We start from the raw sequence: 6650 nt of genomic DNA, 5'->3' as shown, positions 1-6650 counted from the left end.
TGCCATTTCTTAAGAAATTATTTTTTCCACTACTGAATTACAATGCAGCATTTTATGTACTAAATATATTATATAGTAAAAGTTTTGCAGATTTTATTTATTTAGTAACAAATGCACTTTTAATCGATCTACAGATTAAAACTACTCAGGAAGGTCAATAGCCACTTCAGACCCTAATCTGTTAGAGCCATATTCTGGACAGTGTTTAGGAAGAGGGTTAACTGGTTATTTATTATTATTTTACTTCATTCATGGTATTAGAAAAACAAGGCATGGTATCAATTTAGATGAAATGTGTGGCTAGCAACCAAATCCAATTCCTATATTCCATATTTTTTCTTTAATTCTTCTAGTTTGTTGGTGTAAGCTTTCATGGCATCTTCCTTGGTGTAGTCCCTTTCGGCTCATTCCAGGCATCCCGCTCAGCCTTGCCTTTAAGGTCCAACATCCCAGATCGGTCTGTATTTATGTCACCCACAGTCTCTTGCATGTAGTGGCTATAGATGAACAGTGTTTCATTGTCTTCTGGCTTGGTCTTGAGGTGCTTAATATCTTCAGCAGGTTTGTCAGTCTCAACCTGAAACATGCTGGTAGGTTGACTGCAAGGATTTTAGGGAGTCTGCAGAGGTGGCAATGAGTAGGAAGCAGTAGCACAATGCTAGAACAGCCTTCAGAGGCTCAGTCGCAGGCCTCCCCAACTTGGCCTTGTAGATTTTAATCAATATTATTTTTATATTCTCTTTAAAATACCATATTATTTCGATAACCAATGCTTAGTAATATATTTTCCTGCTTTCCTAGATCTTTATCTTTATTCTTTCATAAAGAATGTAGGAGCATCTTCCCAAATTCCCCCTAAAAATGTTATTTATATTTTGATATATCTACTTTTGAATTTAGTACTTCTATATATTTAATTAAAATTTATAATTTCTTATTTATAGATTCTACATGACTATTTTATATTTTAAAGCTATGTTCAATGTATCTTTTTGTCAATATATAATGTTCTTTGATTAAGCCATGATTTTTGGATGGGTGTCTGTTCTATTTTCTCAATAATCATTGACTTTGCCTCCCTAGGTCATATCTGAAATAGGCATTAGAGCATAGACCTTATAGATGGTAGGGTACTAAATGTTATTTTAAGTTTCAATCAGATGTGATTTCTTTAGCCCAGGCTGATGAGATTTTAGCAGTAAAAAACTTTTAAGAACCTAGCTTCTTATCTATTTGATTATAGTTAGCTCCATGTGACAGGAGCCACATCTACAGTTGTTACATTGCATTGATTTTTATCTCCTATTCCTTCTGTGCCCCTAACACCTCCTTGCTTTCTCTTTTCTTTCTCATTCTCTCTTTATCAGTCTCTTTCTCTCTGTGTGTTTGTCTCTCTCAGCTCTCGATCAAAGAAATCTTGGACTCTCAGATTTCAGGGAAGAGCCACACAATTTGTCTACTTTTTCTGAGCCAATTTTGTCCAGTTGAAAAATTTTCTGCAAGATTCCTCCATAGCTGAACCTTTAGTCTGTGATATCTTAAAACCATTAAAAAATTTAATAATGAATAAAACAGCAGTGCCCTTGATTTGACCCTTGCTCAAGGGGCAAGTTGGTATAATTGGCTTTTGTCATGAGACATTTGTCTTAATTTTTGACAACGGAATTGATAAGTAGTTGCTTCTGCCAAAACTGATTCTTTTCTTTCTTTTTTGTTTGAAAATCAAATAATTCTTTCTGAGATCAATTCTTTCCTATAATAGTTGCCATATGCTTCTAACAACATCCCAACACATTCTGTTGTGTTTTCCAACGTTTTTCCCTAAGGTTACAAGTTTGTTAGATATATGATCTGTCATCCAAATTGTTGTTAGCAAGCCTTTAGCAAATGTTTTTCCACCGCATATCATGTATTGATGTATTGCTATCTTTTCAGCTTCTAATAATTAGTTTCTTGGTGCTGCCCACTGCCGAGTCCATAAACCATTGGGTAAAACTTGAGGTACTGAGAGGAAACACAGCTAGGAAGTGGTGAAGCTGTCATTTGGTACCAGATAGCTTAATTCCAGAGTCCACTTTTAGCCACTATGCTACATAACTATATTAAAGTTATGTTATATATGAACAGGAAAACAAAATATAATTTATCCTATTTCATTCATTTATTTTACTTGTGTTACCTATGATCTGGTATAAAGTCTGATGTTAGTTATGGGTATTATAGGTAAAAACAGATAGTTACAAAGTAAAAGCGTCAGTTCTATTTATTACCAAGTAATAATCTCTTCGGGGTTTCTCAAATGTACCTCACACACTTTAAAATACATATGCAGAGGACTCTAATTTTTACTTTTTAAATATAAACTTAATTTTTTAGAATAGTTCCAGATTTACAGAAAAGTTACAAAGATTGTAAGAGAATTTCTATATACCCTGCATCCAGTTTCCCCTAGTATTAATTTCTTTCATTAATATAGTACATTTGCTACAATTAATGAACAAATATTAATATATTATTAGTAAAATCTAGACTTTTCCTTAGTTTTTACCTTATTTCTTTTCAGTTCCAGGATGTTATTCAACACACCACATTACATTTTGCTGTCATATCTCCTTCAACTCTCCTTGACTGTGACAGTTTCTCAGACTTTATTTGTTCTTAATGACCTTGACAGTTTTGAAGAATATTGATCAGGTATTTGTAGGATGTCCCTCTATTTGGATTCATTTTGTATTTTTCTCATGATTAGACTGGAGGTATGTTTTTTTTTTTTTTCAAAGAGAGACAACAGAGTTAGAATGCTATTGTCATTACATCACATCATATTATTATGGCTAAAATTATCAACATGAGTTATTGATGTTGATTTTGATCCCTTGATTGAGGTAGTGTTATCAGGTTTCCCATCTGTGAAGTTACTCTTTTTTTTCCCCTTTCCACTAAAGAGACATCTTGAATAATTCTCCTCAAAAAGTCAAGATCATTAAAAACAAATAAAATCTGAAAAACTGTCATAGCCAAGAAAATCCAAAGAAGACATAACGACTGCATGTAACATGGATGGAAGTCAAATGCACAAACCCACACCTAAGAAGTGGGGAGGTGTAGAATTATGCTCTACTTCCTTCAGGACAGAGTATTGATATAAATTATTCAAATGTCCATAGAAACAGCAACTGTTGCCTTATACCACCAATATTTTTCAAACTATGTGACAGTTCTTTGCTTTTAGAAAATGAATTTAATATCTTGTCAGTGAGAGAATTTATGAGCCATCATGACCTTTACAGAATGAAAAGCATACAACATGAGGCTCATTGGAAAAGAAATGATGAGTGATGTATGCATCACTTTGATTTATAGACTTTATAGGGGCGTGCTGTTATGTTTACCTGGTAACATTTGAAGATAAGTTTTTTCTATACATTTTCATAATAAGGCTAAAAGATGGCAAGATGAAAATTACTAAAATATCAAAATTAGCGTGCTAAAGATCACTTCAGGATGCATCCTTCCTTTGTTTTTGGTTCGTTTTGCTAAATTGCTAACAACAAATCCGCTGTTCTTATTCGTGATGTGTGATGCTCATGCCATCAAAACACTCACATTAAAGGCAAAATTTTGAAAATTTTACTAAAATATACATATAGAAAAACACAAATCATAATTATATAGTTTATTAATATTTTATAAAGCAAATATACCATGTTACCAGCATGCAGATCAAGAAGTATGACATCACCACTACCACAGAAATCCCCAATGCTTCTCCTCAGTCACTACCCTCAAAAGTAAACATCATAGATGTCTAACGTCATAGATTTTTTTTTCTTTTTTGCACTCCGTACAAATTAAAAAATCTTGTATATACTTTATGCCTGGCCTCTTTTGCTCTATATTATATTCATGAGTTTTGACTATTTTGTTGTATACACCTGTAGTTCCTTTATTATAACTGCTACATACTATCGTATTTGGAATATAACATGATTAATTTATTCATTCTGTTGTTGGCTATCTGGATAGATTCTAGTATTAGGCAATTATGAATAGTGCTGCTATAAACACTCTTGTATATCTTCTGATGAACAGTTGTGTGTGTGTATATATATATATATCTGTTGTATATATACCAAGGAGTTGAACTGTTGAATCAAAGGATAAACCTATGTTTACCTTTCAAAGATATTGCCAATTTTTCTAAATCATTGCACCAGTTTTCACCACCATCAGAAAGATATGAGAATAAGTTCTGACTGCTCTACATTCTCACCAACAATTTTTTTTTGTTTTATTTTCAATTTTGATATTCTTGTCAATATGTAGGAGTATATTATGGTTTTAACCTGCATTTTTTCACTAAGTAATATAATTGAATATTTTTTATAAATTTATTAGATATTTGTATATCTTCTTTTGTGAAAAATCTCTTCTGTTGTTTGCTCAATTTTCTCAAAAGTTGCCTTCTTCTTATATACGTGTTCTTTATATATTTTTGACAAAAGTACTTTGTTGATTATGTATATTAGAAATGTTATTTTCCAATGTGTAGGTTGCATTTACAATTTTTAGTGGTGCCTTTTAATGAAGAGATGCTTTAAATCTTAACATGAGTTTGCATGTTCATACACACAAACATGCACACATACAATTGCACATTTACTTTATTATTGGTAATTCCTTTTGTCCTCTTAAGAAATCTTTACCTACCCCTAGGTCATAAAGTTATGTTTTTCTACTTTTTTTTCTAAAATTCTTATAGTTTAAATTTTATTTTTTACATCTACAGTCTATCCGAAATTGATTTTTGTGTTGGATATGAAGTAGAAGTCAAAGTCCCCTAATGGACATCTAGTCAACCCAACATCATTAAAAAATATATATATATATATTTCACAAGCGCCCTCAAAAGATCTTGCATATGTTAATATATGCCATTGATCTATTTGTCTAAAGTTGTGCTAGTTTCACACCATAATAAATAATGTAGCTTTATTCTAATTAAGGTAGTATGGTGCAAGTATTTGGTAGTTTAAGTCTCCAGCATTGTGCATCTTCAAGACTGCCTTGACTATTCTTGAACCCTTGCTTTTTTCATGTAAAATCAGCTTATCAGTTTACACACACACACACACACACACACACACACACACACACACAACTTCTGGGATGTTGATTGGGTTTACAATGCATTTGAAGATCAATTTAGAGAGAATGGCTATATTTGCAACATTTTTCAGTACATTAAATATGACATATCCATCCATTTATTTAGAAATATGGTATATCACTCATTTATTTAAAGATTTAAAATCTCTCTCATTCTTTTTATCTGTCTGCTCGTCTATCTTTCTATCCACCTATCTACCTACATACCTATCTACCCATACACGTGTGTGTGTGTTACTTTAGAAGTTTTGCACATCTTTTAGATTTATTTTTAGGCATTTGATGTTTTCTGAAGCAATTATAAATACTATATTTTTATAAATTTTATTTTCTCTACATTTATATTGATATATAGAACTAAATTAATATAGTAAATTTAATTATATAAAATATTTAATATTATTTTATATCTATAAAAGTATCAGTTTAATATTATTAAACAATGCATTCACCTTGAATCCAGTGACCTGGTTCTATTTACATATTAATTTTAATAGGTTGTCTGTTTATTGTTTTGAATTTTCTATTATAATTAGTTTGTCTGTAAATAATGACAATTTTATTTTTTAATTTTTGTTATTATTATTTTTTTTATTGCCAACTTGAATTGATTAAGATCTTAATACTACTTTTAAGGCTCATTATATTTTGCCCATTTACTGCCAGTGATCTTTGAGTCTGTTTATGAATTCAGCATTAGAATTTTGACTTTATGCACAAAAAGTAGAATCAGCTAATGATAAAAAAGGCCCTCTGGAGATCCCAATTTATAATACAATAAATAATATCATTTACTTTTCAAAAGAGCAATCCTGTGAAACAACTACAATATCACAGGAGCTTTGAATTATTTCATATGACTTTGTATAATATGTATGCATACTTAATTGTATCCTCTCCTTTTTGTTTGTACCTGCTCAATAATAGCTGTTTGATATAGCACCTCAATTAGACTTTAACTATTTGTGGATAAGAAATATGTCTTACTTTTCTGCATTCCCTATAGTTCTAATGGAATAAAAAAATAATCAGACCCTTGTATATACATAAATTCGCTAATTATACTATACCAATTACAACAACTTAAGAGTTTTCTTGCCGTTCTATATGGAAAAAATAATGTGTAATGTAAGTACTAAAACTTCTAGTAACAACTCAGCTGGAGACCACTTACATTACTCACAAAACAATTACAATATATTATCTTACTTGAATCTTATATTTTTTAGGCAAGCTTTTCAAAAGTTTTAGGATATGAACACATGATATGCACATAATATTATTCCATGAAACAACATTTAAATAATCTTTACTACATATGGAACTGACTGCTGGACACAGTGATAAAACAAGCTATAATGAGCACCTGCTATATATCAGGCATTGTGGAAACTGTGTATTAAAAAGATTTGAAGACATCAAAATCTAATGGTTGATGGGATTCTACTATCTTAGTTGAGAAGAGAAGTCAAAATTTGCAC

The 6650-nt window shown here is 31.0% G+C and overlaps 1 pseudogene; it reads right to left on the bottom strand.

The window, feature by feature from the left end:
* Nucleotides 1-320: 320 nt before the first annotated feature.
* Nucleotides 321-586, bottom strand: LOC107497184 (annotated as a pseudogene).
* Nucleotides 587-6650: the final 6064 nt, after the last annotated feature.

This window comes from Rousettus aegyptiacus, unplaced genomic scaffold (genome assembly GCF_014176215.1).
Source record: "Rousettus aegyptiacus isolate mRouAeg1 unplaced genomic scaffold, mRouAeg1.p scaffold_m13_p_4, whole genome shotgun sequence".
Taxonomy (NCBI): domain Eukaryota; kingdom Metazoa; phylum Chordata; class Mammalia; order Chiroptera; family Pteropodidae; genus Rousettus; species Rousettus aegyptiacus.
Note: the sequence above shows the minus strand (reverse complement) of the source record. Positions and strands in the feature narration are given on the sequence as shown.